Consider the following 10738-nt stretch of genomic DNA (forward strand, 5'->3'; position numbering starts at 1 on the left):
ATGGTGTACCAAAGTAGATCGTTTCTGATAGAGGCTCACAGTTTACCTCAAGATTTTGGAAAAGCTTTCATGAGAATATGGATACGAAGTTGAGCTTCAGTTTGGCCTATCATCCTCAAACTGATGGCCAGACTGAAAGGACTAATCAAGTACTAGAGGATATGTTGAGAGCTTGTGCCCTTCAGCATGGTGGTAGTTGGGACAAGAATCTACCATATGCTGAGTTCTCTTATAATAATAGTTATTAGGTCAGTCTGAAGATGTCACCATTTGAAGCTTTATATGGCAGGAAGTGCAGGACCCCTCTATATTGGGATCAGACTGGAGAAAGACAATTCTTTGGGCGTGAACTTATTCAAGAGGAGAAGAACAAGTCCGTATAATCTGAGAGAACTTGAGGGTAGCACAGACCAGGCAAAATAACTATGTTGATAATCGAAGAAGACCACTGGAGTTTGAGGAAGGTGATCATGTGTACCTCAAGGTGTCACCACTTCGTGGAATGAGGAGATTCAAAGTTAAAGGTAAATTATCCCCTCGCTTTATTGGACCCTTCAGAATCTTTAGGCGAATTGGGGAGATGGCCTATCAACTCGAGTTATCGGATCATTTATCTGATGTGCATGATGTATTCCACGTGTCTCAACTTAAGAAATGTCTACGTGTCCTTGAGGAACAGTTAGGCTGATCTGACTTACATGGAGTATCCTATCAAGATTCTTGATACCTTGACTTGAGTTACAAGAAATAAAGTGATAAAGATATGGAAAGTGCAATGGAATCACCATGGAGAAGATGAAGCTACTTGGGAGAGAGAAGAAGAGCTTCAAATAGATTTTCCCCATCTTTGCCCTAGTTCTTCCTAAATCTCGAGGACGAGATTCTTGTTAAGGGGGGTAAGATTTGAAATACCCAAAGTGTATATAATGAGAATACAGTTGATCTCCTTACTTGTGTGTCATCTATTCATTATAACAAGAGAATAACTATAATTAAGAATGAGTAATTAAAACAAATGACACCTAAATGATATATGCATCATGCTGAGTTTTACTTGATTGCGCATTTGTGGATAATAAATTAAAAGTGTCAATAACAATGTATTAATGGGTCCATAGAATCTAAAGCCTAATTTGAAAACAAAACCATGAAAATAGAGAAGGAAAGAAAGAAATATTGTACAACACAAAATAAATTTATAAATAAATAAATTCATCACATTTTGGGTATGTTCAAATTGTACTTTTAATACGAGGATAATTTACCATACGATTTGAATTTGAAATTTAAATTCAAAATGAGAAGGGGAAAATCAGAAAATAAAAAGAAAATAAAAAGAAAATAAAAAAGAAAACCAAGCGCGGGCCTAATCTCTGAACCCGACCCATTTGGCTTCCACTCCGCGCGGCCCAGTCTTTGTCTTCGCGCGATGGCACTGACACTCGGACCTACCTGCCACCCTCACGGATTTTCCTTGCACACGTAGCCCAAGTCCGGGACCGCTGACCATTGGGGCCCACTCGTCACCCACACAGTTGCATCGTCCCCCATCCTCGTCGTGTCGTTATGCCACGCCCACCTCCGCAGATCTCGGCTGCGTGGGTTGGTTCGTTCCTCCCTGCGAGGCTGCGACCGTGGACACGTCCCGATTATAAAAACCTCCCAAGCTGCGCCCCTATGACTGGTTGACGCGTAGAGCCTATCACCACCGCGAGAGATCGGGAGTCGTGGGTATTTGGGGCCGCGGCTGTCACCTCGCCTCCATTCGTGGCTCTGGTCCGTCGGTGGGTCATCGCGGGAGCTCTAGTGCGCGTAATTGGAGAATCGGGACGGTACTTGTAACACCCCTAGTGTTACTGTCATTAAAACTTGAGCATAACATCATGAGCATTAGCATATCATGTGTTTGTCACACCTAGAGTGCATTCACTAGGTAAAAATTTCAAAAATGTGTACTGATATGACTTGATGTGTGGTTAACCCTAATATAAAGTACTTAACCCCAAATCTGGGCTTATGGATACAAGAGAAGCCCAAGTATGAGAAAACTTCAAAAGATATGAGAAATAATCCTAAAATATCCTCTTGGAAGGACTTGAGTGGCATCCCAACCCTAAAGGGTTAAAAACCCTGAAAAGACCCCTGGAAAACCCTAAATTGGAACCCTAGGGGGCTAAGTGTAAAATTTGTGCACTTTTGGACCAAAGTGCAAATATCAAAGTAAAAGGGCACCTCAAACCCACTAACTTTCATATTCAAGGATTTGCAAGTTGAATAGTAAGATTTGGACATCTTTGTAAAAAACCCATGAAAACCATATGACTAAGTCTGAATTCCAGTAATTTGGGACCATCTTTGGAGCTGTATATCTCTTCATTCATGAGGATTATGTCCTAGATTAGTACATCAAAATGGTAGAGCTACTATAGGGGTATAAGTTCAGTTGAGAAACCCAACCCTAAAACCCTATGAAATCTCATGAAAACATACCCCAAAACAGAGCTAACAGAACTCTGAATTTTCAGACTGAACACAGTAATCTGAAACCTATGATGCAGTGTATCGAGCTAGGTTTGGAGTCTTTTTGTGACCAATCTAGAGGGTTAAAGGCTGTGAGTTGTGTAGATAAATTAGAGAGCATTAGAAGGTGATTAAGTGTTCCTAAGACAAGTAGGCTTGATCATGTACAAGTATTAAAGTTACTGCTGCTCAAAGTCAGGCTGTCAGGCTGCTGATTTCTGACTGTCAATCAGACCACCCGGTTCTGAATTTCTGCCTATCTGCTCCACCTTGAGGACTTGTAAAGGCTATCCTGTATAACTTTGTGCTAGAAGGTTTAAAGCAAAGTTGGAGAGGTAGTATTCATGAACAAAGTTTATTGAGGGACCCTAGCTTGACATTATATAAACATGGAAGATATAGGCGCCCAAAAAGGCCTCTATCGAAAGGGGAGGGTCAGCTGAATAAAACTGAAGGTTAGGGTTCAGGCAGAAAAATTGGTAACCAGATTTTGCAGCCAATTTTTGGATGCTATAATTTGTAATCTAGGAGGTTTGGGTCTATGAAATCTGTAGAGACTTAGTAGACCTTGGACTAATGAACAAGTTCTATTAACAGTGACTGATCTGTCTTAATCAAAATTAAGAGAAATGGCTAACTGGAGTTGGGTGGGTCAGTCGAGAGCTGTAGATCCAAAAATACAGAAATATCTGACTTTGATCTTTTCCTCCCTTGTCGTGTCCCACTTTGAAATAGTGAGATGGTTGAGATAAGAAGGGGCAGAAATATTCAGAATCATGCACATCACTGAAATATCACTAGTAGAAATATCTACTACAGTGTCATCCTATCCTTACCTCCTCCCTTGCCATGGATAAACTTCACCCTGCATGACTGTGCTCTGTGAACCATCGTGGGTCTTCTTGGGTGAGCCACGACTACACCCCATGCACATAGTTATCCCCCTGTAAACTCAAGAATCCAGCTAGCTCTTGATCTTTTCACTGCCTATTTAAAGAGCAACCCAGGGGGGAAAGAAGCAAGAGCAAATCAGTGATCCTTGCTTCGACCATCAACCATAGTGTGTAGCTTCAGTTAGCAGTATTGCTCTCCCTCCCCCCAAACCATACCCTGGACGTGCCCAGTTCCACTGATCAAGCTACCGAGCGTGTCTGGTGACCACCTCACCAACACATCAACCTCACGTGGCCAGGCGGTTACGGTATGGCTCAATCCCTAAGACTTAATGTTCTAGCGTCTCTATAGATTGCTGAAGCTCACCAAGAAGTCTGTTTGGTCTTTACAGTCCTAGTTTGGTCGGAACATGGGTTTAACACCGCATGAACTGCCCTGGTGTCGACCCACTCAAAACTCAGTAGGTCCGATGTCAATTCCTGTAAGAATCGCGTCGTCCGTGTCATGCTCGTGCTCCTTGTGCCCTTAATTTGAATCATCCTGTGCTTAAATCAGCTGGGCTAGCGCCGCGGTACCGGGACCCCATCGTGGGCGCGGTCAGGTCGCTCTGTGAGTTTATGAGCCAAATCCATGCCCATAACTACTTGATTTAGGCTAGAAGTAAGTATGGCAATGGTTTATTGGGCGCTTAGGCTCTCTGTCGCCGTAGTTCGACGGGGGGATTCATCCGTGCCGCTGGCTGAGGTCAGGGATCTAATTTTAAAAGACAAAGAACTTGGAAGGGGCAAGGTGTAATGTGTTAGTTACACGTTAAGGTCAGATGAGGACTTTGTTTCAGATATTCAAACCAGCGAGGGTCTTTGCGCAAATATAACGACGCGGTCGTGGACGCGCCTGTATTCAGTATAGGTCTGGGCCGAATGGGCTGATGATGGCCCAATACTATTGAAAGCTTTTCCTTTTTCTTTTTCTGAGAAAGTTTAGAAATCCATAAAGAATTCAAGAAAAATAATAAAAATATGAGACCAATTTTTTGGACTTCTAAATTTCTATAGTATTTAATAAAAATAATTTTAGGATTTTTAGTCCAAACAAGGAATTATATAGTATTTAAAAGGGCTTAAACCTATACCTCTGGAATTTTAGAAATTATTTAATAACTCCAAAAATCACTAAACTTTTTGGATAAGCCTAATATGGTATTTAGAACCCATGAGTGAAGTTAGACATGATTTGGACAATGTTTGATACCTAAACCCCAAAACCCTAATCTTCTAAGTAGTGTTTGCCCTATGAAATAAAATACTCACTCCAAAAAAACCTAGTTTCCTGGAGTGTCGTGAAGGAAAATTGTATTCAAGTTACAACTTGATAAACCTTTTCTATTACTGCATTTTCATAAGCATTACATGAGCATTCATGGTTGTACATGGTTATATATAGAAAACGAGGAAGAAGTAGTGGTTGAAGAAGAAAGAGCTACACCACCACCACCTGAAGACCCACCTGCCGGGAACTTCTTTTATTTTGATTATTGTGGAGCAGAACCCGACTCTCCTACAACTCAAGGCAAGCCCCCGTGCATTTGCCACCTCCTTGCTATTTTAAAATCTTTCTCACTTGTTTGATGCATTTGGTGATAGGAGTTGTGTCTAAACAATTGATGCGTTTCCTTCCTTGGAAAATTGATTACTTTTCCTTGATCACCTGTTTTATAAAAAGGTTTTTCTGATGCTTAGCCTTGCTTTAGAAAAACAAAATGTTTTGTTTTTGAACAAAAGATGATGCTTCACAGTGGATGGGATGTTTTCAAAAATGAAACTTGATGGTGAATCCGTCATGGCCATGATGGGTTCAACATCGGAAAAGATGTACCTCTGCTAGGTACCAAACTTTGGGTTTTAAATGATATAACTGAGATCAGGCGGGTAACTTGCACGACAAGAGAGTCTCGGTGTAGTGTCTCCGTCTGAGTCGATTAAGGACCGTCTCGACATAGGCTTGATGATTGAGGACCTTTTAACTGGTCACATGCCTCATCATGGGTAAGCTTTGCCTCGGGCAGACTAATACCAGAATAGGACAACACGCATTGGGAGTGGAGAGATGGCAAGAGTAGCGTGTACCCTCCGTGGCAAGAGGCTGGACGATGGTGTATCTGTGCTCTCGGTTAGCGTGAACCCGATCTGGTCTTAAGAACCCCGGTGGCGAGTTGACATATGCAAGGGTTAAGTGCTACATATGTCGTGTGATTGGAGATCCCCAGCTGGGTATTAATCGATTCGGATCGCCGTTACTTCTCGGACATGAAGACTTGGTCACTGACCTACACGTAGCATTATAGTGAACTTAAAGGGATGATAAAAGATGGCTAGTATAGGCCAAGCACTTGAACTAGGGTAGAAAGAACTCTAGTGACAGGTAATGACTTAACTTGCTAATAAAACTGGATTTTTAAGGATCCACTATTAGTAAGCATTTTTGCAAACAGAGTCTTGATTCTTGATTAAGCCTTACCTTGATTCCCTCAAGCCAGCATATCCTTGACAGTCTTCTATTTTGACGGGTAAGACTTGCGAAAGTACACTTCGTACTCAGGGTTTTCGAACCCATGTTGTTGAAGGTGAGGAAGCAGCAAACTTTTGTTGCTTTTGCTCTAAGGTGGTGCCAAAAGAAGAATCTCAAGAGTGAAACCTCGGGAGGATGTTGTCCTCCTTTTGAAAAACATTATACTTCTATGCGGGAGGGGTTTTTGCCTCCCGAGTTTGTAATAATAATACTTATGCACTCATATACCTCTGGTCTGTAATAATGACACTCTTTCTATATTTTAAATGAATGTAAATTAAGTTACTGTAATTGCTTTCGCTTATTCGTTCCTCCGATGTGTCGTAATATCTGCGTGACGGGTGAAACGCTCTTGGGCGAGAAAAGGATACAGATACCGAACTTGTCAAGTAATTATGTGCATCTACAGGTTGTCTAAGGTCCGTAGGACAAGGACAACTGTAGGTGGGCCTAATAACTTGGGAGGTTCTGTCACACTGCTGCAGCGGCAATTGCTCGCCGTTGCACTGCCATTCACCGCTCGTCGGTGACCAACACTCTGCGCGACAAATTTCTCTGGTACGAAGGCTCGATCATGTTTGTTGTCGTCCCTGTATCTCGTAGAAGCGGGCGGATTGGAAACTAGGGCACTTACTCACAGGTTTTGGGCATCTCCGACGAGATTCTCCGTGGAAGCCGGCCGCCGCCGCCGTGTTTCGTCGCCAGTGGGGATAGATGGTCCCTGTCGTCGATCCATCGACGAACGACTGCGATTAGATGCTAAATGCCGGTTCGATAGAGGTGTGCAGAACCGTTGGATCCCGAGCGTGTAGTCAGATTAGATTTCGGCTTTGGTAGCTCGTCTGTCATCAATTCGCAGATGTGTGGCCACGATTTGAACTAACGTAGTGTAGCGATGAGTGAAATCCTGACCACTGAGTATCCATCTAATGGTCGCGGTTGGATCGGGAGACTGATGTCTCGGGACCGTCGGATCTGTATCCGATGACTGCGAACGAGTACCGGTTTGAGTTAATAGAGATCTAATCTGGGCCCTAGGGTTCTGATTGGACGGCTCATATTCAGCCATACCCCTTCGCTGTGCTCACATTCTGAAAAGGCCCCTCAGTTTTCAGAGAAACAACCCGCCGTCCATTGCAACAGTGGACTAGGTCTAGGAAAATTTTACATGCTTGACCCTGCGGTTTCTAGTATTTGACACGCAGTCCAGTTAGTAGTAAAACCTGAGTAATTCATTTTTAAAAATGATTTTTAATGTAAAATAATTACTAGAACTTGTGTAAATTCTAGAAAATTCATATTAAGTCCAAATTGGTCCATTCAGGTTCCTATAATTTTGTATTAATATTGTCTATAACTCAGTAACACTGTTTTAACATGAAAATTGTATTAAAATTGATCTTTTAATTAATCTTGTGTCAAACACATAAAACCTTTGGAAATTTGTAACTTAAAATCCGTAACTCCGAATTTAGTGATTCTTTTTCCTATGTTCTCATTTAAATGTGTAGATTATTAATATGTATTGTGTATACATGTTTGGTGTGATGTTAATTTTTTCTTTGTACTATGCTTGTTTGTATTGTAGCGAGTAGAAGAGCAAGTGGCCGAGGATCCGGGTGTTTAGCAGGTAGAAGTTGCTAAGCAGGAGCTCACTGAAGGCAAGTTGTGCCCTTGACCACTTTTAGTATCCAATAATGTTCTTTATAATCATTTATTCCTACATAGGTTTAATTTTGATGGGACCAATAGGTCACCCTAGTCTGGTTATCTTTTTACCTTGTTCACCTCTGAATTATTTGGGTTGTTTTGCTGTTGCTCTATATGGTTTTGGGTTTAGTATTACATTATGTTCATGTTCCAATTATACTGTTATTTTATTTATTGTTCATGTCAAGATCATTATTTTTAATTGGAACATGGAGCTTAACTTGAGACACATGTGCCACCACAATGATGGAATGGGACGCCCTTGGTTGACTAACTAGGAAAGCTAATGAAGGACTACCTTACCTGATAGGGGCAAGGGCAGTAGGGGAGTAGGCATGTAGGGAGGTTCCCGGGTTGATTTTGCTGCGATGGCGGTCAGATGGAGGATTTCTGCATTGCTCTTCCTAGAAACTGTAGCGGGTTTTCTGAAGCTAGTGGAAATTTGTAAAGGCCTCGTAGTGTTACCATGCCTCGCTTCCTTGGTAGAGGTGTATGGGGCCCGTACAACCCCGTGGAAGATGGGTAACATGACTTGTGGGTATAGGGTACAACCTCTGCAGAGTGTGAAACTGGTATACTAGCCATGCTAGCGGTCATGAGCAGCTCGGGACTCTCACATGATTAAATTTTGGAACTAAATTCAATTTCTCATTTGCATTGTATGGGATTTATTATTATTTTTGTTCTATTATTAATATGGTTTGGTATTTACTTACATTTAGTAACTGCTAATAAAATTTGACCAGCTTATTAAAAGCAATGCTCAGCTTTAACCCCTATTATTGATCAGCCTTACACATCACATGAACTCCCACCTTTGGTGAGTTAATGCTCATTATTCCCCGCAACTTGTTGAGATATGATCTTTTGTGAGCTCACACTTGCAATATATAACCCCCCCCACAGGAGAAGAATAGGTGGCCCAGGAGGAGCCGCACAACGAGGAGTACGACTTGATCTAGGTGGCGTCTTTCCAGTCGACTTTATGGCGCAATGGATGGACATTAGTTCGCTTTATATTTATCTTTTATTTTATATGACCTCCGCGATATTATAATTACTTTATGATATTGTGACATTTATCTCTATACACTCTGTTATTATATGTGTTGTTCTTCCTTGGCGCACATATGAGACGCACTCGTCTTTATCCCTTAAATCCGGGTGTGACACTTTAGTAGAACCGAAGCAGTGCTTCGGGTGCCTATCCAAGCGCAATAGTCTTCGTGAGCAGAAAGGACACCTTTGAACGCTCGGGTCTCGCTGAGTACCCATCGCATCAAATATTCTAAGTCAAAATCCGAAAAATTCTTTTCCTTCGACAAAGCTCCGGCAGCAGAGAAGGTCTTCAACATTTCTCTGTGGCACCTATTGTCTAGAGTATGACAGTTGGCCACTAAGATCCGATAATTTACATTTAGGCTCCTTGTATGGTTTACCTCTGCCTTCAAGTCATCTATCTTCACTTGAGCACCGCTAAGGTTGACAACCACCTCAGCAGACGACTGTCGTAGCTTCGTCATTTCAAATTCATGTTCCTTCTTCATTCGCTCCATTTCAGCTTCGAGCATGGTGACGTGATTTTTCTGCTCAGCATTTGAAGTTTTGAGCCTCTGGACTTTGGTCCGACACTTAATAAAGTCTTTCTCTAGTATCTTGAAAGATTTTTCTTTTTCAGCATAGTTGAACCGAAGCCAGATACTTCAGATTTAAGCTTTAGGATTTCTTCCTGTGCAGCTTCGTTCTCAACTTTCTTCTTGTTTTTAAGGCTTTGCTCAGGAACAAGCCCTGCGAAGATATAAAGGATGAGTTTCTCATAAAAAATAACCCATAGCTAAAAAGCAAAGGATAACAAAATTACCTTGAGATGAGTATAGTCTAAATAGTCAGAAAAGTCCTCATCGAACATTGTCGATAGCATTGCTTCCAGCTTTGGGAAGCCAACATTATTAGCCATGTAGCGGAACACATCTATTTCTATGTTGTCCGGGCAGCAGTATAGATAATCATCTTGATTGCCCCCAAAAATCATGGACCTGAAGGGTACCCCAGTTGTTCCACGAAGCCAATAGCTTCAGCCAGTTGCTTTGCCCCCATCACCTTCCCCGCGGTGTGATGAACCCAATATTTTCGGCTACCCAAAACTTAGTCAAAGGGCCCTTCACCCAGCGACTTGTCATCTTCAATGGTCGTTTTGGCTTCATCATCTTCAGCAGGCCCTTTCCCTTTCTCTGCCAAGGTAGGCTTGGAAGAACCCTTTCTTCGGCCTCTATGATTACCGAAGGGGTTATCGCTGTGGCAGTCTGTCTAAGTCCTACCCAATCAGGCTAGTTTCTTGTCTCTTCCTCATTTTCTATACATGACAGTACATGTACATGAATGCTTATGTGATGTTATGAATATGTAGTTACATAATAGAAACATACTAAGTTGTATCTTGAATACAACTTTCCTTCACGGTACACGCTAATCACTAGGGTTTCCTAAGTTAGGATTCTATCAGTATTAAGCAACTAATCCTTAGGAGGCTAGTTTATTGGGTTTGGGACCAAACAATGTCCAAATCATTTCAAACTTTACCCGTGGTCTTTAATCATCATACCAAGCCTACCCAAAAAGTTTTACCATTTTTGGGGGCTACTAAATTATTTCTAAAATTTTAAAAGGCTTGGTTTGAGCATCTTTAAATGCTAAATAATTCCAGGCTAGGGATAAAAATCTTGGAACTATTTTTATTAAATACTAGATGATTCTAGAAGTCTAACAAACTTGGTCTCATATTTTACCATTTTTTCTATTATTTGCTACAAATTTCCTAATCTGGCAGTAAAAAGAAAAGGAAAAAGAATGAATAGTGTTGGGCCAAATCTGGCCCAAGTCAGCCTGTGAACGTGGAAAAAGTGCCCGTGTTGGCGGCTTTGCGCAGAGGCCCTTGGCCTTTTGAAAAACCTGCAAAGAATCCCTACACCCTATTAAAATGTCTCACTGACATGTTCACTTAACCCCTCCCCTTCTTTCTTCTTCACATGACTAGGTCCCCGACTCC

Source organism: Zea mays, chromosome 4 (genome assembly GCF_902167145.1).
Source record: "Zea mays cultivar B73 chromosome 4, Zm-B73-REFERENCE-NAM-5.0, whole genome shotgun sequence".
In the NCBI taxonomy this organism is placed as follows: domain Eukaryota; kingdom Viridiplantae; phylum Streptophyta; class Magnoliopsida; order Poales; family Poaceae; genus Zea; species Zea mays.